Raw genomic sequence first — 26,657 nt, forward strand, 5'->3', positions numbered from 1 at the left:
CGGATTAGTACACCATGAACATTTTTGTACTTCGAATTTTTATTACATTAGTTATTGACTTTTATTTCTAGATTTTTAAAATAAAATCTAACGTTCGCCAGGACAGTTAGCTGATAAAAATCCAATACAAATAATCATGCTTGTTATGTGTTAAAAAGACAAACCAGGAAATTTGGTTTGTGCCGGTTGTTTCAGGGGAAGCAAAGCAGCAGCCATTCCACATAGCGCATAATGTCTCACTGAATAGTTGAACTGATAGATCATGACAGTTAAAATAATTAGTTAAAATATAATCCCCGAGGCGTAAATCGGGATATTATTATTTTCTTTAAGAGTTTTCTCTTCACTAGTCCACTGACAAAAGCAGAGAAGCAAAGAAAAAAGCGCAGGGATGGAGGGAGGGAGGGAAGTAAGTGGTAAAAATCACCCCGACTCGGGAATGCCTTGAGAAGAAATTAAGAAGTGGGGGGCACCATGCCCCCCCCAACATTCCTGCTCCCCAGTTTACAGAACCCAAAAGGGTTTTCTGGGCAAGTCGGTCGTTAATCTCTGCAGCTCTTAATTCATTCGCCGCCTCGCCTCCTTCCTCCCCTTTTCAGCCCTCCCTCGCCCCCAATTTTCCACAGCTCCGGGGACCCGGGTCAGCCCCGACCGCGCTCCAAACGTGCACACGCGGGTCTGACAAATGACCTCTCGAAATTATCTCAGAGCGCCGGGCTGCGGTTGCTACGACGACCAATGCACTTCGGGTTCGCAGCGAGCCATGTGACAGTGACATTGACGTCAGCCGGAGGCAGGCGGTGTGGCTGGAGTCTCCGCCGGAGCCCGAGCCGTATGTGAGAAATCTGCTGCGTCCGGGGCTGCTCGTTCGCTCCTTTGCCGCCGCGCTTCCTCCGCCGAGAGCAGCCGGAGCATGGCGCATTAGAGAGAAGAATTGCATTTCTGCGGGGCGAGGTAAAGGCTGCCGGAGGGGTTGCGCTTAGGCATTTCCCCGGCTTTGGGCGCATTGCTTTGCTTTGCTTTGCTTTTTTTTTTTTTTTGCCTGCGGTGGAAGAGCCTCCTTTTCCCGCCTCTTGTGTGTCGCTCCCCTTTTCTCCTGCCTCGCGTGGGCTTGTTTGAGGTACCTTACAACTTTCCCCTCCGGGGCAGAAGGCGAGTCGGGGTCCCCCCCCCTAAAAGTGAGGCAGAGGGCTGAGCTGACCGCGGGGCAACGTCGGGGAGTAAAAGTTCAGGGCGGGCGAGGGAGGGAAATGCCAAGCAGCCACCGAGACTGGGCGGGACGCTGTCGGCAGGCGTGGGAGAAAGTGTCGGGGACCGGAGAGTCCACGAAACGCGGCTTCTGTCTTCCTTTCCTTACCTTTCCCCTCCCCTTTGGCCAGGTTCAAAAAAAAAAGCACCTTAACTGGATCGCCTGGTCCGATTAAAAGAACCCTTTTTGGCCCTCTTCCTTCTCTCTCTTGCTACGAGCCGTGCTGGCTTCCCAGCGGATCGAAGTTGGGAGCATTGGAAATGGCATTTGCTTCCAGAGGAATTTCGAGTTGCATCTCGAGGCTCCACGCACGAACTTGGAAGGAAGCCCCATTCAAGTGGAAGCGAACTTCCAAGTCGGGGCGAGTTGTGGGAAGCTACCGGCGTCTCTTGACCGCCGAGAAGAAGCGGAGCTAATACGAATTCTAGGTTTCCTGGTGTTAGCATTACTTTAGGTTAGAGTCTTTCGTTTTTGGAGAGAGGCTGTAAGAACGAGAGTCAGAAACGGACTGTTCCAAATCTGAGATGTGCCAATAGAATAGCTAACAAATGGTGTATTTTCAACTACCTTTCCATTCGCCCACTCCACTTGCAGCTTTCCTTTTAAACTTTTCTTCTGGGGGAAACAATGACTTGCAGCAATGAAAAATAGGCTCTCTCATTTGAAAGATATTACTCCCTGTTGAAAAATAAAAACAGGACTGACTTACTTGCTTCCTGTATGAGGGGAACACTGATGAAAAATAAACTGCATCTTTTATAGAATTCCAGACTCTCTGGAGTTGAGGGGCCAATAGATTTCAATAAAGAATGATTCATTGAGTTGTATTTGAGTGAGAGTTAGCATGGGTGCCTTTATATAACATTAATTAGAGTGATGTTGCTATTCCTCCTTTTGTTTAATTAGAAATAAAGGAGCAATAACTGCAATATTGATATTTTTGAAAGAAACAGCATGACATTTGCTTCAGATCTGCATACTGGTTTTAAAATATCTCTTTGAAACGCACCTATTTAATGGGTGACAAAAATGGCTTTGAAACTTACCAGGTACACTAAAAAAAGGGAAGTTTGAAAAAAGAATAGCATATAATTTGTCTTGATATGGGGGGTCTTAACATGTGGGATCAAATTTGTACATTTTATGTTCATGAGGGGGAATAAATACTTTGTTTCAGTTACTGTTTCCTAATAATTTGTGTTGCATTCCTGAACCTTTTAAGCAGCTGTTCAAAAATTTAATACTTGAAGATTGCTTATCAATAAAATACTAGGATCTGTCTCCTGCTTAATATATTGGCTGAGGTAAAAAGAAGAACTAACTAATAACAAATATGGAAACAGGTTTATAAATATTGCAGTCAGTAACTATATTGCAATGTAGTTTTTAATTATTAAAAATATAGATGCATTTATTGTCTTAGAGGTTAAACAGAGCCTTTTGAAACCCCACTTTTTGTATCAATCAGTTTTAATAGATTTGGTCTATTTTTGGAATGAGAACCCTGATAGCTTTAACCTAATGATAACATATGTTGTTGAATTAATAAAAGTGCTAAAAGATGAAAGGAATCAAGCATTGACTGACATTTAAAGATAGCCTGGGGGGTGGGGGTGGGAGTGTGAGGTTGTATAGATGACAGGTATAAGGATGCTACTCAGCAAAATGCTATTCTGCCCTAATTTTCATAAGCAAAACTTTTGGAGAAAAGATAATTATGCAGCTGCAGTGCAAGATATCCGTTCCACTCAGCTGCACTCTTAAGTTTGTATATATATAATCATGTAGCAACACTGACAACATCAAATGTATTGACAATTTCTGTAATGATTCATGGGTAGCTAAAATTGTAGTCTTTCCATTTTTACTACGTCAGATAATAGAAGCAACAATTTGCAGTGGTGATAAAACAGAGGTGAAGCAATTCCTGGATGAATGATTAGATTGAAATTTTTGAAGCTGCTGCCATAGCAGTGTTGAGTGGTTGGCAAAATTGGTCTCCTGAGCATGCAATCATGTCTCTTGCTTCTGCAGTGATTGGTACTCAGCGGGTGGGGTTGGAAAAGGCATCTGACCCATCAGTGCAGGCTGTAACAAGAAGCTTTGTTCTCCACCCAGATGCAAACATCTGGAGTTGCAAAGGACCCACCCAATTTCTATTGGGCAAACTCCCTACAGAGTGTGACTGGGTTCACATATCTTATAAAGCCATAAACTGTTGTTGTTTTTGCTTCGATTTAGAATGGTGCATTTGGGAGCCATGGGGAGGACAAGTGATCTCTTGTATGGGTTTTCTCAAAATGCTGTCTCATAAACCATGATTGCCAAACCATGATCGCTGGCTCATACAACACTATACATTTTTAAAAGTGTTTTTAAATTTAGATATTTTAAAAGAAGTAGTTGTATTGCAGAGCAAAGCATTAACCCCAGAATCAATTTTAAGAGAGTTTTCCCAAATAAAGCCTTAGATGTTCATGGAAAATAAAAATACTAGTTTTTTATTGTAATTGCTTTGTTTATATTCTGCCTACCTGCCTAGAATAGATAGTGATAAGTGGGGTGTGGTTAAATAGTGTCTTTGGAGTTTAGAGACTGTGACAAAGACCAATAGGTGGATTTTTCGTGATGCCATTCCACAGCCAATTTTTGATGGAGCATCTCCTCCCATAGCAGCCATTTTGTTGAGTTCCATTTCTAGATATTTCATGTGCTCGCTACCTCAAAATGGTTAGAGCTTTGCTGTACTTAGAAATATTATATTTTTCTTCTTCCCTTGTGTGGCTAAATTGCTGTAGGCAATATCAAGAAAGTTACATTTGATGAAGAAAAGTAGGCTATTTAAAAAAGGATTCATACTTTTTTCCCAAATTGCATCATCTCCTCCCAAACCCCCAAGCCATTAAATGAAAATAGAACCTCTGTAGACCACTTGTAAGCCAGAATTTGATTTAGAAATCAACCCCGTGAGTAATAATACTGTAATACATATTGGTGAATGCACATTTGATCATAAATTCTGAATCTTTAGCAACCTCAGGTGGAAAAATGTTACTGGAGAACTGAGTTTCTTTGCTGTTCTTTGCTCAGCATTTCAATAGGATTGCATTCTTACTGCAGACTAAAGCAGTTATACATTCATATCATGCCTGTGGAGGGGAATATATACTAAGAAAACCAGCATATCCAATGCACAGCTTATTTGCTTATGACAAAATGACAGACCTGCCTGTAGCATTCTGGAAAATACAACAGTCCCTTTGTACCATTTAGAGATCTTACTGGCAGTGGAATCTCAGGTCATCCACACATGTGAGGAAACTCATGTTGACAGGGGATGCCACTATTACACACCTTGTCATCGCCATACAGCCATTGTGCCAGGTGATGCTTCTCAGAGCTACCAGGTTTTTAGCAGAATACACAGAAAAAGAATGTGAGTCTGTACAAGTAATACTCATGTACCCATTGGAGTGCAAGAACCATTTTGTGCAGGATTTTTGCATCAAAGCAAATTTTCTTTGACATAACCAGGATAGGAAGGAGACCCAAAGGTGCTTTTTTCAAGAGGCAGCTGGACTTTCTGGTTTTTCTTCAAAGACATTTCACTTCTCATCCGGGGGGAGGTATATAACATCATCTATCTCCAATCTACAACACAGTTCTTTCAACAGTTCCAAAAAGGTTCCACACCAGTTTGCACCACTCGGGTGACCCTGATGACACAGATAAACAACCCACTAAAAGAATGCAAATGTCCAGCTGTCTGCAAGAAGTATAAATCCTTCCATTCCCTACCATCCAGTCAGAGCTGAAGAAGCTTCTTGGATGAGAAGTGAAATGTCTTCAAAGAAAAAACAGAAAGTCCAGTTGCCTCTTGAAAAAAGCACCTTTGAGACAACCATGACCTGGATGACTGAGAATCTCCATAGACAGAGAGGAAGGAGAGTTTTTGTTTTCTTGAGTCAAAAAACTAAAGAGATGGCCTGAGACATAGCGACCATAAGAACAAAACCAAAAAGTTTAGTAAGCTGCTGAAAAGGGAAGGAACAACTCCACCCACCTTGTGTAGGGTTACAGTAATGTCAGTTAAGAAAAAAATGGAAACACCTAGTATTTACACTGTAAATATTACAGTTTTCTAATTGGTTCGTCACTTGTAGTCTTGGATATTTGCTGTTCTCCCTATTCCAAGATCCAATGATGAATGCCAGGACCATAGGAAATGCAAACAGAGATTGCATTTTTAAACTACCCTACCCAGGTAGGGTAGTTTAAATTTGAACCCATGTTAGGAAGGGATTAACCACTTCTACAAGTAATTATCTGGCGCTCTATGAGGACTGATCCTTTTTTTTAATGAAACACTTCTTTTTGGTCTGCTTTGTCCTCCCTGCAACTTGGGTGACAGCTCACAGGATACAGCTCATACATCATTGTGTATCTGACAGCCTTACTCCATCACCTGGAACTGAGTAATTGTAAAAAATGAGGGTCATTCTTTCCATTCTTGAAGCAAATTGAGCTATGTCCGGAACATTGCTCTAAAGAGGTGAGAATTTATCAAATGGTGTTGTCTCTGTCTTACTGTGGCAAAGATTCTGTGACATTACAATAATATATTGTATAGGGGACTGGAGGCTAAAACATATAAAGAACGGTTGCTGGAATTGGGTATGTCTAGTTTAATGAAAAAAAGGGCTAGGGGGTGACATGATAGCAGTGTTCCTATGTAAGGCGTGATGGCCAACACGCGTGCCAGAGGTGGCACACAGAGCCCTCTCTGCTGGCATACATGCCGTCGCCCCAGGTTATCTCCATAGCATTTCTTTCGTGAGCTTCTGTTTTCCTGAAAATGATGAAATAGAAGCTCACAAAAGAAAAAGATCTTATCTCTTGCTGCGGTGCTGGTGTTGGAATGCCGTGCTTCCCACCAGCCAGCTGGTCTTTGGGTCTCTGCTGTCCATGTGTGCATATCCGTGCATGTGTGTGCATCTCTATGCATGTGCACATTCACACATGTCTGCACATGCCCAACGTGTTATTCTGTTATATCATGTACTGAATTCATTGATAAACAATTACTATTGATAGGCATAAAACACAAGAGATTTTCCCCCTTTTCCTTCTCGGTTTGTGCAGATAGACCTTGAGTTATGACTGTAATGGAGCCTGTCCATTAAGGTTGTAAGTCATAACAGTCGTAAAACATGACCAACCCACTCATTGTTCGCTATGGCAAAACTATAGTAAAATGCAGTCATGTGACTGCGGGATACTGCAAGTGGCCGCAATGCGCCCAAATTCTGGTCACATAACTGCAGGGATATGAAAACAATTAGAACTTTGGATCTGGGTCATAAATCCCATTTTTTTCAAAGAGTAGTAACTTCAGATGGTTGCTTAAGTAAACGGTTGTAAGTTGAGGACTACCTGTATTTTTTAATGTTTTACATTTCTTTTTTTCAGATAAAAACTTTTTAAAGACAAAAATAAAGATGTTAACTAAAAAGAGAGAAAATGACATTGTCCTCTCTTCATTCATGGCAAATTTAAAGACTCACATTTTCCTGACTATAAAGTGTTTGGTACAGTTGGTTGGACTTTTGTTTCGTGGATACTATTATGTTTTTTTTACTTGCTTTAATATTTATATATGTTTGCTAAGAGGTGGTATACATGTTTCCTGTATAAATAAGTATACTAGAAATAAGTTGTGGGTATTTCAGCATTTATTTTGTGGCAGGGATGCCATAGATACCATCTTATTATGTGGCTTTGACAGAATTACTGTGTTGACCCAACTTCTGATGTTGCTGCTGTAGGTATCCTGGGGAAAGTTGAATGAAAGGACCACAACATTTTTTCCATTCTGCAATTAACTATCACTAGCAATTTTGTGGTCTAGATTATACTTGAGAAGTTAGCAAACATTTGCAGGAGAAAAAGAAAACATATATCTTAATACTATAATAGCAATAACCTCTAGTCCCTAATAAATATTTATTTACTTGTACCCCACCTTTATTATTTTTACAAATAAGGAGGCGAACTTATCCAGCAAAACCTCTTCCTCCTATTTGCCCAAGAACAATCCTTTGAGATGGGTTGAACTAAGAGAGCGTGACTCACCTAAAGTCACCCAGTTGGCTTTCATGCCTAAGGTGGGACTTGAATTCACAGTCCCCTGCCTTCTAGGCTGGTGACAACTACTAGATCAAACTGGCTCTCCTATATTGAAATAAAAGTCAATATTCTACATATCATCACAGTGTTGTACTAGGAGTAAACAGAACAAAACAAAAGAAAGTATTTAATGTTAAAGACAGAAATTATGTTTAACCTAAGTATGAAGAAAAAAGTAACACATCTAACACACAGAGTAACAATAGTAACAATAGTAACAATATCTAACACACAGAGGGAAGAAATTTTGAAGGTCATTTTCCAGGATTTTGACTTCTATTTTAATGAAAGATCTTCCTTGAGAAAGCTTCCTTTGGGAAATGCTATATCCCATAGTGCTTGAACTCTAGTTTCTAATTATATTTCCATAACATTTTTATGACTAATGCATAAATATGGAGCCAAGAATAATTTAAACATCTTAAAATAATCAATATTAGGCAACTTCTGAGATTTTGAGCATATTCTAGGATTAAAAACCTACAGTCGAAACGTGCAATGAGAAACATGTTATCTTGAGTAAGTTACGGTATATAAATATACATTTAAATGGGATATGTATATCATGTTTGTTGCTATCATATCTAAAGTCATTGGAAAACAATACTTTAAGTAAGTGTCAAAAGATTTTAAAACCCTATGATGCAACCAATGTATATCAGATGCTATTCCATTTTTGCTTTTTTTGTTGTTATTGTGTTATGTTACTGGACTTGGTCAGTAGCTTATTGAAATCTAGTATGAACAATAACGCTGATTGAAAGGTACAACAAACTTCCCAAACAGCCAAATGTGTAATCTTCACTGAGTTTCAGGTTTAGAAATAACTCAGTGAAATCTTCTGGGAATGTTTAAAATAGCATTTGTTCTTGGCTAAAGAAACATTAGTGAACTTTTAAGCATAATAACTCTAGCAGGTGTTGAAGAATCAAGTAGCTATCTTTAAGAGTTGCCTGCTTTTTATTTATTTTTTTAAAAGTTGGAATGTGAAAGAAAACAAAATTAACTACCATTACGTTGTATAATTTAATTGGACATAGATAACAGATGGATATTTGGGTTATTAGGATTTCTTTCTCTTTTTTTAGCTACAAAGGCCGTGGCATGAAAATAATTTATTAAGCTAATTTTAGCAGGGTTTTAGTTTTAGGGTTTTTTTTTTTTTTTAAAACAATGTTTTAGACATTTCAGATGATATCAATGAAGTTTTCTGGTTCAAAAAGAAAATTTTACTAGGAAGTCTTGTCAGATAAAAAATTCAAGCAGTTCCATGCTATTGGAAAAAAATTAAACCGTGCTGCTGACATAAGTCTCATTTATGCCTTTGAACTGCACTTTCCTTTTACACACTATGTCAACATTAGTAGAGCTAAATAGTTTAATTAGAGCAATTGGTGAAGTTAAGATACTACTTCAAATAACTACTCCAACTTTGGGAAGTTATTAAAAATAATGTTGGCCTTGCTAATCAATTCTCACTGATATTTTCTCTGTCGACTCCAAGTCGGGTGTTTTCTTTTGAGAGAGAAACATTTGGCATTTTTTTTTCTTTATGCAACTGACTTAAATCCCATTCAAAAAACTTTACAATTTCTTCCAAAGCAGCTGATTTTGATTTGTCAAACTGGTTTGATTTCATTCTATGGTAACTGATCATACAAATACATTCATTATATTTTATTTCAGATATTTCAAACTGACCCTTGCCTCTAAGAGCTCCTTTCATTCATTGCAGAATAATCTCTTCCTTTGGGAATATTTTCAAACTTGATAACTTTAAGACGTGTGGACTTCAATTTCCATAATTCTCCATGGGGAGTTCTGGAAATTGATCCACATATCTTAAAAGGAAGGAGAAGAGTTGTTCATGAGATTATAGCAATGAATTTTAAATTTGAAGACTTCCTGGTTGACCAGAGAGTCAAGTAATACATTGTTTATCCAAGGATATTAGGAGTTTTGTTCTGCTAACTTCCCAGAGCAATTGTCATGGGAAGAGGAGCCACTAACTTGGCTCTCATCAGCTGAGACAGGAAGCTGTTGGAGAAAATATATTTTGCTCCTTTTGCCAAATGAATCAGTTATTGATTATAATCCTGATGCTACAGCTTGGAACAACAGTACACATTAGTTTTGTTCGATGGTGCTGAAGAAGTGACTCATGGCCAGTCCTTGCACTTATGACCATCACAGAGTCTCTGTGGTCACATGATCCAAATGCAGGTCCTTGGCAACTGGCATGGCTTTCTCATGATTGCAGTGTCCCGAGAGCATGTGATTGCCATTTGCAACCTTCCCAACTGGCTTCCGATGAGCATAGTCAATGGGGGAAGCTGAATTCTCTTAATGACCACATGTTTTACTTAACTGCAGTGATTCATTTAATGACTATGTCAAAAAAAGGCTGTAAAATTGGAAACGACTGACTTTACAATTACTTTGTTTAGCAACAAAAGTTCCAGTCCCAATTGTGGTCATAAATCAAGGACTACTTGTATCAATTCTGGCTACATCTGCTAACCAAAGGAGCAAGACACACAAATGGCTATTCAAGGTGGAGAATCAGTCAGAAATGCCTGTTAGCTTACTACTCACTAAGATTGTGCAGATTTTTGCAAGGATTCTTCACATTGACAACAGTTAATGAAACCTTCCTCAAAGCTTCTTCATGGAGCAACATGGTCTCCTCACTAATGTTGCCTTTTCCAGCATTAGGTGGCCCAAAGTTCTCCTCTACAGCTTTGGAAACCAAAAGAGGAGGTGTTACATATATTACTTAGAAAATGCAAAAAGTCCATTTTTACTTTTTTAAAGAGTGGAAAATGGAAAGAGGAGGCTATTGAACAAAACTCTTAATCACCTCTTTTGAGACTCCTCTGGGCTTCTGCACAGAGAAGACTCTGTAGCAGTGTTTTTCAAGCTTGGCAGCTTTCAGATGGGTGGACTCCCAACTCCCAGATTCCCCCAACCAACTTGTTGGCTGGGGAATTCTGGGAATTGAAATCCACTCATCTGAAAGCTGTCAAGCTCAAAAAATGGTGCTCTATCAGTTTTATACATGAGTGAGGAAGATGAAACGGGGGATACGGATGCACTCTCTTTAGAAAGTACATCACCCAATGTACTTTCTAAAGAGAGTTGGGTCACCTTGCCTGCCTTATAGCTCAGGTTTTTGTTGTTGATAACCAATCTTTTTCCTATCTCATTTTTCCAAGATAAAAATGTAGCAAAAAAAGGTACTTACCTTACAGTATGAAAGGGAGAAAACAATGTGTTTCTCAGTATATTAAATTATTGTGGGAGTCTTCAGAAATATCCAAGTATAGGTAACAAATCTATGAAAAGACTGATAGTTTGTATGATCTCTGTTTTGGAAGTTATAATGTACTTCACTTAGGTGTCCCCAGACAAACATTTTCATAGCTTGCTGGATCAATCTTTCTTGTGTTTGATAAAATTCTGTAACGTTGTCAGATTTGCTTCATTGGTCTCTTAGACTTACTGCACATTACAATTTTTTATCAACTGTTTTTCAAGACAGCTCGGGAGAGAATGAAATAATACAAAAGCAATTAAAACCCTAGTCAAACCATCCAGCAGTCACCATTTTTCTGGGTGATGGGCAATTGCATCTTCCTTCTTGCTCCGCAGTGTTCTTTCTGTTTTTTTTAAGCAATATTTTTCTTAAATTTTGCTTCTTTGAGGCCATCCTGCCACGTAGGCTAGTTTTACTAAAAAGGGAAATTCTTCTTCCTCTCCCACCTCCACAAAGACTTCTAAAAAAGTCCCCCAGATTTAATCAAATAAGAACCAAAGTAGAGCAAAGTCCAGTATTGAAAAAGGAGAAATTTCTCTGTTATTTCTCTTATTGCAAGCGAAGCAACTTCGTAGCAGATTAGAAACTTTGTAACAAAGCAGGATGAGTTCAGCAATCCACACTCGCCAGCTCGTTAACTCTGAAGCTAAGCGCCATGTTTTTACAGTTCACTTTCACTCATCCACATTTTTTCACTCAGGTTAGAAAGCCAAGAAAACTCTAATACTTGCGATTCCGAGTTTCAGGGTTCAAGTAACAGTATGCTGCTTATTAAGGCTGGTTCCTTTTCTTTCAATTTGAAGTTTCCTGTAGCCGGCTTGTTCTGCAAAAGCAGACTTGTCCCACGCCGCCCGGAGTTCCAGCAGGTTGAATGGGAGCCGCTCCTGTTCCCTCCCCAGAAACTATTCCCTGGGGGGGTTGCAGGGGCTCAACCTGTGCCCTGCGATCTCTCTTCAAAAATCCTAAAGATTTTTGAAGTTTTCGAGCCGCTTCTTGGTCGCGAAGCGGCTCTATAAGCGGCGGGGCTGGCGGAGCTTCAAAAGGCACCGCCGCCGCCGAAGACAAGGAAACCGGAAGTCTTAAATTTTGATATCATACATTAAAATACAAATTAACACAAGGGGGAATGACAAAAAATACATCACACAAATATAACAAAAGTGACCCATGTCTTTCTTTTTAGTACAGAGATGTTAACAATACAACCACCTTTTTCTTTGTTTAAAGAAATAACACCAATCTACGGAAGATCTTGAAATACTTATAATCTACATACTAAAGACAGTATTCATTAAATGTTGTCTTATTGTCATCTAAAAGATAATAAGATATCAAATGTAAATCACCTTATATTTAAAAAGCTACAAGCTACTATTTCTCTAGTCAAGCCCAATCTAATCTTCAAAACCCAAAGATAAAAGTAGATTCTTCTCTTTATCCTGTAAGAAATCTCTCAATCTCAGTGTCCTAAAGGACACTGGAAAAGAAAAAGGGGAGACTTCTAGAAAGTTCTAGAAGGCAGAGATGCATCTACATAGTGGTTCTTCATTCTCAGAAGGCTCCATTATAGTCCTAAATCGAGGACTACCTGAAATTGGGAATATAAATGATAACACCAGTTCTTTCACTCAGTTTGTTAGCATTATTAAATGATGTGAATCTGCTTTCTTTTTCAAACATACTGTGTTCTTTGTGATTTCAGTGTAAACATATAAAAATCAGTATTGTTCATTTTGCTTGAGAACAGTGTCTTTATTATTTCCCTGCTGTGTACAAAGAAGCACATTTCATTGAACAAATCCACTTATTTATCATGTTAACATCCTACTGCAAAAGAACAAACAATTCTAGAAATATGAGAAGAGGCAGTTAAGTGGGTATCACATTTTTTTCTTTTGGAATTTTTTACAGAGCAGAGTATCTTTTAACATTCATTCACCACAGGTGTTTCATTCCACAGCAGCAAGGGTCCAGTTCTACCTAGTCCATTGCATTGATACAAAAAAAAATTATTTACTGTGCACTCACATAGAGTTAAATTATAATCTGTAAATAGAATTTATTTCTGAGTAAATATGTATAGGACTAAATTTTTAATATAATAAAGAGATCAATGCATTTTAACTCATGCTCTGTGTTGGTAGTGTTTCTCCAATATCAGTATTTTTGTCCATAGCATATACAACATACTGGTATATTCAGATCAGTGGGGAGTGAAATTGGCAAATTATGGGCTCATCTAACCCACATTTCTCCTTTTTTTTTTTTTTTTAATTGGAAGGGTCCATTTTAGTCCATCATGTCTGATTCCCTGCTCAGTCTGGAATCCAAAGTGAAGCATTCTCAGCAAAACATAAAATAAGATAGCCTTGCAAACATGGAAGAAATACTGACTTAAATATAAGAAAACAAGGCAAGCTGGGCTGGTTTGAGCAAAGTTTTGTAATTGCAATCGTAAATAAATTTTGAAATTCATTCCCACAAGAATGGTGATGGGATTACCAGGTTGGCTTGAGTTGAGTTGCAGCAAAGGTATTAACTTTGATGGCAGTTTGACTGCTTGAAGACCCTGGTAGGCTTCCTTGTAGAGTGATTGGATACTATGAAAACAGCTGTCCCAGAAGTGCTTTTTCAAGAGGCAACTGGACTTTCTGGTTTTTCTTTGAAGACATTTCGCTTCTCATCCAAGAAGCTTCTTCAGCTCTGAACAGTCTGTCTGGTCATCGTCTAGTAACCACTGATAAATGCCCTCGTCCATGAATTTGTCTAGTTCTCATTTAAAACCATCTGAATTGGTGGTGGTGAATTCCATAGTTTTATCTTGGCTTTAAGAACAAAATCTTTATTACTTAGAAGGTCCCTATTATTGAGAAACTATAAAACGTTTGTTTGTTTATTTGTTTCTAACTACATTGGGGAAGGAATGGAAAGGACATAATAATAGTTCCAAGTTTGTAATTTAAATGAAAATATGAAATTGTTAGAAAATTATCCTTGACATAATCAGATAAAGTTGCTTATCAAGTTTAGAGGAATAGTAAGTTACAACTTAATTGAAAGGAGGCAGAAAAAAGAAAAGATTGGGAACAGTGTGTACTAAAACTGAAAACCAGACTAACTGACATTGTTTTATTGCCAAATTTATCATTGTCATATATTTCCAGAATATTTTTTTTCATCTCTCTAGTTACTTCTAAGAGAGAGGCATTGATAGCAGGGACAAAATGTCATTAATATTTTTTTTAAGTTGAGATTCAGGATTTTTCAAATATACTAAAAAGGTAACCTTACGTTGAGTCTTTTTAACTTTATGGACACATCTGTGCAGCCGTGTAGAAGTGGTTTTTCATTGAGTTCTTCTAAAATGCTTTTTTGACTTCTCAGTTTAGCTTGTAGCTATAATTTGGGATCTCTTCCCTTCCGCACTTCCTGGTGCCCTCCAGAGCTGTTTTATTAAGTCTCTGAATGTACAGTAGCAGGTTATTCTGGGTGCAGAACTAATAAGAGCTCTCCTTCTATATTGCCTAGCAACTAGCTGGAAGTATAGAAGTTTATACTGTAACATGCTTTTTGTGTGATTCAAGAAAAACAACCTTACACATCCTGTTTTATGATACTGTATATTATACTGAACATATCGCTCAAGGTTTCTGAATAAGCTGTTTGTGTTCTGCATCAAACCCTTCCCGACCTCTTCTTCCACAGCACGGCTTTGAAACCGGTGAACCTGTTTTGAATGCTGAAAACCATCTGCTCGCTACCAAGTGGAAAGTTTGAAGAAGCTGATCAGATAGAGAAAATGATTTTGACAAGTGGGCAGATAAGAGAGAAAGTGAAAAACTCAGGCATAAGAAAACAGAATGGAAATGTGATGAGAATGTTAAGAGGTAGAAATGAAAGTTTCTTTGCATTTTGAGAGAGAAAAGAACAGGTGCATGTGTAACACTGTATTTGCTAAAAGCTGTAGGAATAAAGATGTCCATAGAAGATCGTATTCGTGCCTAGCTTTTTCCTGATGCATTTGTCCTTCTGTGTCCATATTTGTATAAAAGGAAAATTCTTAAAATAAGAACAGTTATAACATGTACTTCTTATATGCTGAAAAAAGGAATGTTGTATATCAGTGTTCCCCAACATTTCTGGCTTTGTGGATGGAGTGGGGGAAGGAGAGGGAATGGTTCTGTGTGAGTGGCAAGTGCATGTGCACCCAGCTCCATTTGCACTCACTCGCTGCTCGAGCATGTGGAGCTGTGCATGCTTGCCCTCCGCTTCCATGGCCCAGTTCCCAATGGGCCATGGCCCGGGGTTTGGAGACCCCTGTTGTCTATGAGTTCAATGTTTTTGGGGAGCATTGAGGTGTGATTAAATTATAGGACTGGGTTATGTCAGCCAGGCTTTCCAATCTACCTGCGTCCTTTCCCAAAGGTGTTTTTTTCCAAAAGGCAACTGGACTTTCTTGTTTTTTTTCCCTTGAGTATGTTTTGCTTCTCATCCAGGAAGCCTCTTCAGTTCTAACTTCAGTTCTTCATCCAAGAAACTTCTTCAGTTCTAACTGACTGGCGGGGAATTCCTTATCAGTCAGAATTGAGAATATGCTTTTTGGATGAGAAGTGAAATGTCTATAGAGATTCTCAGTCATCCAGGTCACGGTTGTTCCAAAGGTACTTATTTTTTCAGGAGGCAACTGGACCTTCTGTTTTTTCTTTGAAGATGGTTTGCTTCTCATCCAAGAAGCTTCTTCAGCTCTGACAGGATAGTGGAGAATGGAAGGATTTATATTCATTGCAGACAGCTGGTCATTTGCATCTTTTAGAGGGTTGTTGAAGCACTAGGAGGTTTATCTGTATCCTCAGGGACACCTGAGAATTGTTCCTGGTTCCTGTAGTCTGCAGTTTTTTTTCTGGAAATCCATTCCTACTCCCACACCATTCCACACCAGAAATGGATTTCCAGAGAAAAAATTGCAGACTACAGGAACCAGGAGCAGTACTCAGGTGTTCCTGAGGACACAGATAAACCTCCAAGTGCTTCAATGACCCTCTAAAAGGATGCAAATGACCAGCTTTCTGCAAGGAATATAAATCCTTCCATTCCCCACTATCCTGTCAGAGCTGGAGTAGCTTCTTGGATGAGAAGTGAAACGTCTTCAAAAGAAAAAACAAGTAAATCCAGTTGCCTCCTGAAAAAGCACCTTTGAGACGAGAAGTGAAATGTTTTCAAAGGAAAAAAACACACACACAAAAATCCAGTTGCCTTTTGGGAAAAAACACCTTTGGGACAAGCATGACCTGGATGATTGAGAATCTCCATAGAACCCTTGTCTACGTTTTGAAGAACGCAGATGCAGTGAAGTGTATCTCATCCCCTGTAGTAAAGGTAACATTTTGCCTATTCAGTCATGTCTGACTCTGGGATGCTTGGCTGAGGGAATCATTGTTGACCGAAGACATTTTCCATGGTTCATGTGGCCAGCATGGCTGTATGCCAAAGGTGCATAGTATGCTATTACCTTCTCACTGAGGTGGTACCTATTAATTTACTTGCATTTGCATGCTTTCAAACTGCTAGATGGGCAGTAGCCGGGACAGGTCCTCGAACCTTTCTAGCTGACAAGCTCAGTGTCTTTAACTGCTGAGCCATCACGCCCTCTCTCTTGTAGTAGTATAGAATTTCTAATGTTAAAGACAAATCAAATTAGAAGGGAAGAGAGAAAAATGTATCATACATGTCAGAAAGAGAATGCATAATATTGTGAAATACTTATCAAACAGAACACAATAGAGGTCATATAAATATGAACATGGAGAAACTCAAAATAATGCATATGCACCAAGACAAATTCCTTGTGTGTCCAATCACACTTGGCCAATAAAAAATTCTATTCTATTCTATTCTATTCTATTCTATTCTATTCTATTCTATTCTATTCTATTCTATTCTATTCTATTCTATTCTATTCTATTCTACACCTCAAAAGACCTTATAAGGTTTTCTCGGCATCCATCAAAGGAAGGGGTTCTGAATTCCATCTTTCTTGAATTAAAGCAATAACTTCAACTATTAAAACATTGTAAATCCAAGCAGAGTAGGATGCATAATAATTGGAAGAACAAACTGTAACAGACAGATCAAGATAGCCGTTATTGTAAGATCTTCACCTATTTGGGATTGAAATACAAGCCTCATTCAAACGGGGGTGAAAAGTCAAATTAGAAAAAGTTTCAGAGTATGCATCCTGTAAAATCATCCAGTGCAATTAAAAAGATCTGTGTGGATCATTGTTTCCTTATGGATAATTGAGATGAACTGGATGTAATATCAGTATTGATTTGAATGATCTAAATTGAGCCAATTAGATTCATCTGATTTGTATAGTTAAAATGCATGTGTAAAACACATCTGAATTACTGCTTTAGTTCAACTCAGTTACTACCCAGAACACAAGGCAAACCAGAAATTGCATTGCTTTCATAGTTTTGAAGCAATAAAAGCAGTTGGATAAAATACAATCAATGACTAGGTACTCCTCGATTTATAACCAGACACATAGCAACCTTTCAAAGTTATGACAGACTTTCCTGGGGTACTTACAACCAATTTCCATTGGCTGCCCCTCCTTGTATTCACATGACTGCATGTTGGATGCTCAGCAGCGGTCCTGTATGTATGGCTGTTTGCAACTTCCCCCAATAACATGATTGCATTTTACAACCGTGTGGCCAAAAAGCGGCATTTGCTTCTGGTTTTCAGCAAAACTGGACCATAGTTGGTTCACTTTTAATGACTGTGGTGTTTGCTTTATGGCCACAAATATTTGCTTAACAATCATCACAAAAAGGTTGTAAAATGGGCCTGGTGGCGCGGCAGACTAAAGCACTGTTATTAACAGTTATTAACATCAGCTGCCTGCAATTACTGTAAGTTCGAATCTCACCAGGCTCAAGGTTGACTCAGCCTTCCATCCTTTCTAAGGTAGGTAAAATGAGGACCCAGATTGTGGGGGCAATAAGCTGACTTTGTATAAATATACAAAAGTATGAAGGCTACTGCTTAACGCACTGTAAGCCGTCCTGAGTCTCCGGAGAAGGGCGGCACATAAATCAAATTAAAAAAAAAAAAAAAATCAGGTCGGCCACGTGGATGAGCTGATTTATAACCATTACAATTTGTTTGTTTGTATACCACTTTTATTATTTTTACAAATAAGGCAGTGAACATATTCAACATACCTTCTTTCTCCCATTTCCCCACAACAGTCCTGTGAGGTAGGATGGGCTGAGAGAGAGTGACTTATCTGAAGTCATCCAACTGGTTTTCATAACTAAGGCAAATATTCGTTTCTTACTGTAAATATCACAATTTAGTTTGAAGCCCGAATTCTCATTGATTGATACCTGGAGATCCTGTGGAATGAAATGAGAGAAGTTGAGTGTGGAAAGTACTTGTGATACATACAATAAAAATCCTATTTCAGAAGCATACATTTTATTCCATTAATTCTACTTTAAATCAGAGATTTATACAGCTTAATAGATGAATAAATTCTTCTCTGATGAGTTAATTGCAACTTGCTCCATTTTCAAAGAAGCATATTGTGTAATTAATGTTATGCACAAAATGAAAAATGCATTTTGTTTTGATTACCAAAGAAAGCCATTGTAGTTAAGAAATTTGGCTGAAATGTTTTGAGGAGATTGTGGTCCACCTGAGCTGAAAACTGGAATATTTTAGTTATTCCCAGTTTCAGCTGAGACAAAATCTGGAGGGAACCTATGGGGTGAACAGGAGTGAATTTACCATTCTTTCCTTACTCACCTCCTGGGATCCCTTCAGATTTTGTCGCCCCTTTCTGTCCCCTCCTTTCTCTGAACTGCATCAGCTTCTCCACTGATCTTTCCAGCCCCTTATTTTCTCTTAGCTACTATCCTTGAATTCAAGCATTGCACACCCATTGTCTGTGTGTCTATCTATCTATCTGTATCCCGACTTTATTATTTTTACACAACTCAAGGTGGTAAATATATCCGAAACATCTTCCCCCTCCTATTTTCCCCACAACAACAACCATGTGAGATAAGTTGGGCTGAGAAAGAGTGACTGGCCCAAAGTCACCCAGCTGGCTTTCCTAGTTAAGGCAGGACTAGAACTCACAGTCTCCTGCTTTCTAGTCTGGTGTCTTAACCACTAGACCAGGGGTGTCAAACTCAAGGCCCGGCGGCTGGATCCGGTTGGCGGGGTACTTAGAACTGGCCTGGGGGGGCACCCTGGAAACAGTGAAGGACTGGCCTGCAGTGTTTGTGCCAGCAAAAATAGAGCTCGGGAGGGCCGTGCACAGCCCTCCCAAGCTCCGTTTTATTTATTTATTTATTTATTTATTTATTTATTTATTTATTTATTTATTCAAATATGTACAAGATAACAGGTATAAGTTTAAACATGGACATGAACACAGGAAGTGAGTACAAATAAATTGGGACAGTAGGACAGGGACGGTAGGCACGCTGGTGCACTTATGCACGCCCCCTTTACGGACCTCTTAGGAATGGGGTGAGGTCCATGGTAGACAGTTTAAGGTTGAAGCTGTTGGGTTTTGAGGATGTAACAACAGAGTCAGGTAGAGCATCCCAGGTGTTGACCACTCTGTTGCTGAAGTCATATTTTCTGCAGTCGAGTTTGGAGCAGCTTACCTTGAGTTCTTATCTATTGTTTGCCCATGTATTATTGAGGTTAAAGCTGAAGTAGTCGTTGACAGGTAGGATGTTGTAGAAGACAATTTTGTGTACTATGCTTAGGTTAGACCGTAGGCGGCGTAGTTCCAGGTTGTCCAAGCCCAAAATTTCGAGCCCGGTGGCATAAGGGATTCTATTGTGAGCAGAGGAGTGGAGTACTCTTCTCGTGAAATACCTCTGGACCCACTCAATTGTATTAATGTCCGATATACAGTGTGGATTCCACACAGATGAGCTGTATTTGAGAATTGGTCAGACAGAGGGTTGCAGGAGGTAGTTGCAGCTAAAAACAGAGCCTGGGAACCTGTTTTCGCTGGCAGAGCGCTCGGGCTGCCACAGGCACCCCTGACACAAGTGATGTCGAGCTGGCCATGCCCACCCTGGCCCCCGGAGGTCAAACACAACCCTGATGCGGCCCTCAATTAAATCAAGTTTGACACCACTGCACTAGACTAAACTGGCTTGCCTGCCACTCCCTCTGATCTTCCAAACCTTTTCCCTTACCGCCTCTTTGCCACTTGTCTTGTCTTTTTTCCCCATCTGTACCCGGGAATATCTCTGCTGAGAACAAGCATGTTTTGATCCATACTACATCAAAGACATCTGTCTTGTGTTTGCACCTGTACAAACCATGTATATTTTGCTAAAATATGATCCATCCAAAAGTGATTATTGTGTGCATAGAATGGCCTGCATAAAATGTTTTGTATGTCCTCATTACAGTATCTCATACCAAAAAATAGTTACATCAATCCTTTCTGATATGAAAAAAAGCCTACTGTTTCCCATTTCATCTTCTAATTAATTATTGATCATACAATAATTAGGCTGCCCAGAGTCACTGTGAATTGGACAGCCATATAAAGCTATTTAAGAAATAAATAAAATAAAAATACAAAAAAAAAAAAGATATATCCAGGGGCTATTTAAAATATATATTTAAACTGTTGTCAGTTTGTTGTCAGACAGGATTGTAGGAGCATGGACTGAATTAGCAATTCAATAATGTCTTATGTTACAGATTTTAAAGATACTGTAAATACAAATGAATGAAATACAAGGAATCTAGACTAAAGCAAATTCTGTGTATTGAAATAGGCAAATATATTCATGTTATCAGTGATGGGATTCAATTTTTTTTACTACCGGTTCTGTGGGCGTGGCTTGGTAGGTGTGGCATGGCTTGGTGGGCATGGCAGGGGAAGGATACTGTAAAATTTCCATTCCCTCCCCACTCCAGGGGAAGGTTACTGCAAAATCCCCATTTCCTCCCGATCAGCTGGGACTCAGGAGGCAGATAATAGATGGGGGCGGGGCAGTCAGAGGTGGTATTTACCGGTTCTCTGAACTATTCAAAATTTCCGCTACCGGTTCTCCAGAACTGGTCAGAACCTGCTGAATACCACCTCTGCATGTTATGAAGGAGAAAAGGAATACAACATTTTGTTTAATTACATTTGCTCTTAAATCTGGAAAAAGAATGTGAATCTAGGTATAGTTTGGGAAGAAGAATTACAATTCAGGGTTTAATTCAGATCCTCTCCATTCCTTACATGCTCCATAGACATAATATGCAACATTGAAAATGTGTTTACAGGGTCTTTGGAGAAATGAGAACAATATAAAGAGAGAACTACATTTTCTTTCAAACTGCCTTATCTTTGTGCATTCCATTGCACTGACCCTGATTGTTTATTTAATGAAATATTTTAGAGTGTATTTTCTTAAAAAGAAAAAAAGAAACTCCTCCGCAGAAGATTTAACTAATTGCAAAGCAAGGCGTAATTGGTGAACTTGAACAATATTACTCTTTCATATTCGTTACTAAACAGGATGCCTTTTCCTGTGTTAAAATATATTCCGAAATAAGTTTAGCTTTTTAAATTTCTACCATTTAATTTTGGTTTTTAATCAGTATCAGTTCTAACTGTTTGGGTTGATTTAAACAGATGCTTTTAAAATAATTACACTTGTTCACCTCTTTACATTGAATGCTTTCTATGCCTCAGTAAATAATGTGTAGCATACGAAGTATTCAATGCCTTTATCTTGTAGTAAGCCTTTAGTAACTATTATCAGTTTCTGTTCAGATAGAACAGAATTTTAGATAACTGGGTGCCTCTATGGACCCAGAAAGTCTATCATTTATGCTCCATTATTCATATATTGCTAGCCTTTTGAGATAGGCCAGGCCAGGAACTGCTACTGTGAAGATTACAGGAATGTCTGTAATCCCCATACTGGCAGGGAATTCTGGGAATTGAAGTCCAGTGGTGGGTTCTAACCGACTTTACTACCAGTTCTCTTTGTGCACGCGCTTCACGCGCGATCGCCGCACGCATGCTCGCTTCACTCGCATGTGCGCCAAACTTGCACTCTGTGCAAGCGCGTTACAAATCTGCTCAGCTGAGGTGCGGCAATCCACTCTGCCGCACCTATCAGTTGGGCTAAAAAAGAAGAAATAAAAGGTAAGAATAACGTGGGGGTGGGCTGGAGGGCCCAGCTCCCGAACAAAGAGAACCAGTTCGGTGATGTCATATTGTACATATGTTCGGCTCGGCCGAACCGGGAGGAACCCACTACTGCATACATCTTAAAATAGCCAAAACTGAAAATTGCTGCTATAGCATATAATAATAGAAACTTGAAATCCTGCAGAAGTTTCTCCTTGCCCACTCTTTTAATGAACAGACTTGTTGTTTTTTCATCCTTGACATCTCCTGCAGTTTATCATCTAGGTTATTTTAGCAATCCTTTCCACTTATTTCTAACTAGCTGGACGCCTGTGCTTCACTACGAAACTATGTGCTCGGGCTTGATAAATTGACACTTACAGCCTGAAACTTAATGTAGAAAGTGTAACTCCGTAGCATCAGAGTGTGTTAATATAATGCAACTGGCAGTTGGAACAGAGAGGGAGGGGGAACAGAATGTCCCAGCCCATAGCATCCATCGGTATTCATCTGGCTAGCATCCTGTCAGTGTGTGAGAGAGTTGAGGGGTGTTTGGAAACTGAAACAGTATTTGCTATGTGAGCAAGAAGGAGACAGGAAGGAGGCTGGGCGTGGCTTAGCTCAAGTGTTCTGTATTAAAGCTGCTTCCTGCTGTGAAAGTAAAACTGAAAGTGAAACTCCTCTGCTTGTGTTTTGCATTTGGAACAGATTTCTTTTGAGGTGGGGAGGGGGAGTAGAACTCCTTAGCATCAGAGCGTGTTAATAATAATATAGGAAATACTAATGCTCTGATGGTCATTTCTAAAAATCCTTTCTTAGTGAGCACCTAGAAGCCCAGAGTAACATACGTGGCAAATTTCAAGTTTGTAGGCTTTACGGTTCTGGAGATTTTGTGATTAATGTGTGAGTGGTTTTCGCTTTTATATATATAGATATTTCTATGTTCTTTAATCAATTAACACTCTTAAAAAGAATATCCAATTACCCAATTGGTTAGGCTTTCCTGGGGAGGACCTCCATTGGCAACATTTTAAAATGGCTACTACTTTCTTTGTGTCCTTGCTAACATTCTGAAACAAATCTTAGAGCACAGGACTTATATAGATACTCTGCTTCCTATTCTTATGAAAGATTTGTCCTATCTATTTGATAGTTATATTCAATATTTTTCCATCTGATTATCTGAAAGAGACTTACTTCAACAGGAATATAATTTACCAGACACTATCTAAATCAGGGTGGATTTGATTTAAATCGAGTTGATTTAAATCACAATTTAAATCATGATTTAAATCACTAGTAAAAAGGCTTGATTTAAATCAACTTGATTTAAATCATAATTTTTAAAGAGCAATTGTCATCTCTGCTACTCCTTTGACCCACTGTTGACTCACCGATAGTCCCAGTGTTGCAGAATATACAGCCTCATGCTACATAACTAAGTTCCATTTCATGCTGAATAAACTAAATTATTTATATATCTTAAATACAAAACTACTTTACGATAGATTTTTACCCAAAAGTTTTTTATTAAAATAAATTCGATAAAAATCAAAAAAATCCGATTTAAATAAAAAAGATCTGATTTTTTTGATTTTTTTTAAAAAAATCATTGATTTTTATCCACCCTGATCTAAATCCTCCTTCTTTACTTTTTTTAAAAGTGTCATTGGCCACTTTCTCATCTTCTGATACAGAGACCAGATTTATGACATTAATATTTTATTAGAATATTAGCACTATAGCAATTAAATCATTTAAAGCACTTGCACATCTATACTACTTGATTTTGTTTGTTTTGTTAACTCCCCCCCAAAAGTTCTAGCACTGCATCTCTTATCACCACCTCTTGATTTAGTTATCAAGGGAGCTTTCTTTCTAATGGTATAGCAATAGCAATTAGACTTATATACCACTGCATAGTGCTTTATAACATTCTCTGAGCGGTTTACAAATGTCAGCATATTTTCCCCAACAATCTGGGTCTTCATTTTATCGACCTTGAAAGGATGGAAGGCTGAACCAACCTTGAGCAGTCAGGATTGAATTCCTGGCTGTGGGCAGAGTTAGCCTGCAATACTGCATTCTAACCACTGTGATACCACAGGTCCTTGTATCAGTTTAGACATAGCTATAGGCTGCTCATTTTCTTCAGTGAAAATAAATACGTAAAATTTATCCATCCTTACCACATGCCCTTTATTTTCCTTTAATATTCCTTATTTTCATAGATAAATTAGATTTTTTTTTGTGCCATAAAACTAGTAATGAAAACAAACTGACACAATACAGAATGTCTGTTCAGTATTACTATAATGAGTTGAAAGTTCACTGTAGCTACTTTAGATAAAATTTTGGATTCTTTATACAATGAAAAAGATAGACGGCGTTTGGGATCTAAATTTATGATTCTCTTTTGGTTCTTTCTTGGCTGGCTAATAGCTATTATTTCTTTTTCCTAAAAGCTGCAGGTTATTTATCTGGTGAGGGCCTTTGCAGAAGACTTTTGGCAAATTTCAAATATTAGTAAGCTTATCCCTATTTTTTTTCCTCCTCCAAATCAAAGAAACAGAGAAAAATTTTATTGTCTGTGATCTGGATGATGAAATGAGGTGCTTATTTAAATCTGAAATGAAAAAGTTTGAGAGGAGGAAGGGCTTTTAAAATCATTAAATATTCTATTCAAGGCAGATCTGTGAGAAAAGAATTTCAGTGTCTTTTATAGTTAGGAAGTTTAAATTCTAATTACTTCAAGCATTATGCTTCTTTCTGCTATTGAAATCAGTAGGATTCAGAGGGATTAAATTTGGATTCTGACTATTGCTTTAATGTACTTAGCTGAGGGATTACTTGGATTGATACTGAGGTTAGTCCTAAAGCTGCTTTGGTTACTTATAGCTGGTTGAATTCTCATCTGAAATCACCTTAAAACCTGATTTTATTAAAAAGTTATTAAAAGCTTAACTTATAAGAATAAACCATATAAAGAAAATAGAGTGAAAAAGAAGAAGATGAAACAAAATAATGTTTAAATACATTTCTAGGATTGGCTGAATATTGTTGACTACAAGAGAATCTTCATACTGAAACTATGAAAGCTGATCTGTAAATGGATTGTTGTTTTTGCAAATTTGATTATAAGCTGAATTTATAAAATGAAAACTTTCCATTGCCTGCTAATGAAGAATGATTGTTTTACTGACTGTTTGAAATGATAGTAATTGGAGCCATGATGGCGCAGTGGTTAGAATTCAATAATGCAAGCAAACTCATCGCTCACTGCCAGGAGTTCGATTCTCGCCGGCTCAAGTTTGACTCAGACTTCCATCTTCCGAGGTTGGTAAAACGAGGACCCAGATGACAATATGCTGATTCTGTAAATCGCTTAGAGAGGGCACTATGAAACGGTATATAAGTCCAAGTGCTATTTGTCAGGGTTCCGACGGATGCCCTAGTTAAATCATGAGCCTCGAGCCAAGCTTCAAAAGAAATCCAGTCATTTATTAGGAACTTTATGTCAGCATGTTCCCAAGTGAAGCCAGCTCTGACTCTACGTAGTTTACTCCACAATTATGACCCTGTTTCCCCCCTCCCCCCAGGGTGTGTCATCAATCACATTCGCCAACGGAGCAATTTCGCGGGTTGTAGAGATCATTCCCCTCTGGCTGCTGTAGGTAACCCTGAGATACAGCCTTGAGAGAGATAAGCATGAAATTTGCTGCCTTTGGTTGCTGTGCCGTTTTGCCAGCATATCCCCCCGGCCTATGGCAACTCGAGAGCAGGCCAGGGATGCTTTGCGAGTTGACACTAATGCTAGTGCTATTATTATTTCTTACTACAGATGCAAATTACTTGACATTTTGCCTATTTTTAAAAGAGAGATTGGTCCATCAATTCCACAATGTTTATCTGATTTTTTTTCTCTATGTATGAAAAAAGACTTTGTCTAAATCAGACTGGGCTGATATTTCTGATTCACTAGTAACTTCTTCCAAACACCTGGGATGTGAGGCTTTCCTTGTACTTTGAAAGACATTTATTTATCTATTTATTTATAGGGATAGCTCAGATCTGCTAACCTATCAATGCTAAGATGCACCTTGAATTGTATCTGGTGTCTGGCAATCAGTGCAGCTTTTTAAAGATACTAGGTGGGTGTCTCAAGGGGTACTCATTACAAACCAAAGTGCTATATTTTGGACAAACTACCACTTCTAAATGCTCTTCAAGAGCAGCCTCATTTAAACCAGACATTATGAGAGTTAGATTTACCATTAAGTTCTTCCTTTTTTATTTGTGCACAAGAAGAAGAAATGTCCAGCTTCAATTCTATTTGTAATAAAGCATGATTCATCATCATGTTTACTCATGTCTATATCTCAGAATGCAATGAGAAGTGGGTTAGTTAGTATATATAAAAGTTAAATATTATCTGCATACAACTACCTTGATGATCTTGATTTCCCTAATGAAGTGGACTATGAACCATCAAAACTTATGTGGTGAAAAATTTATTACTATTTAGTAAGCAGCAAGACTTATTGTGTAAAAACTGGCCAGTCTAAGAGTTCTTTTTAATGAATAGTAGCTGTCGGAGGCAAAAATCAGATTAAAACCGACACTGATTGAAATTCCCATACTCTTTATTTTCCCAAACTAAATACTCTCCTAGGATGGGTTAAAACAAACACATTAAACAAGGGATGTGCCAACCACTTGAAAAT

The 26,657-nt window shown here is 38.4% G+C and overlaps 1 protein-coding gene across 1 annotated transcript in view; it reads left to right on the forward strand.

Annotated features, from left to right (window-relative positions):
* Positions 1-865: 865 nt before the first annotated feature.
* NCALD (neurocalcin delta) overlaps positions 866-26,657 on the forward strand; it is a 52,314-nt gene continuing 26,522 nt past the window's right edge. The window contains exon 1 of the mRNA XM_070942078.1: positions 866-954. The gene's annotated coding sequence lies outside the window, so the exon portion shown is untranslated. The remainder of the gene's footprint in view (positions 955-26,657) is intronic.

The sequence above is a fragment of the Pituophis catenifer genome, unplaced genomic scaffold (genome assembly GCF_029215685.1).
Source record: "Pituophis catenifer annectens isolate HBS135680 unplaced genomic scaffold, rPitCat1.0.hap2 SCAF_3, whole genome shotgun sequence".
Lineage (NCBI taxonomy): Eukaryota > Metazoa > Chordata > Lepidosauria > Squamata > Colubridae > Pituophis > Pituophis catenifer.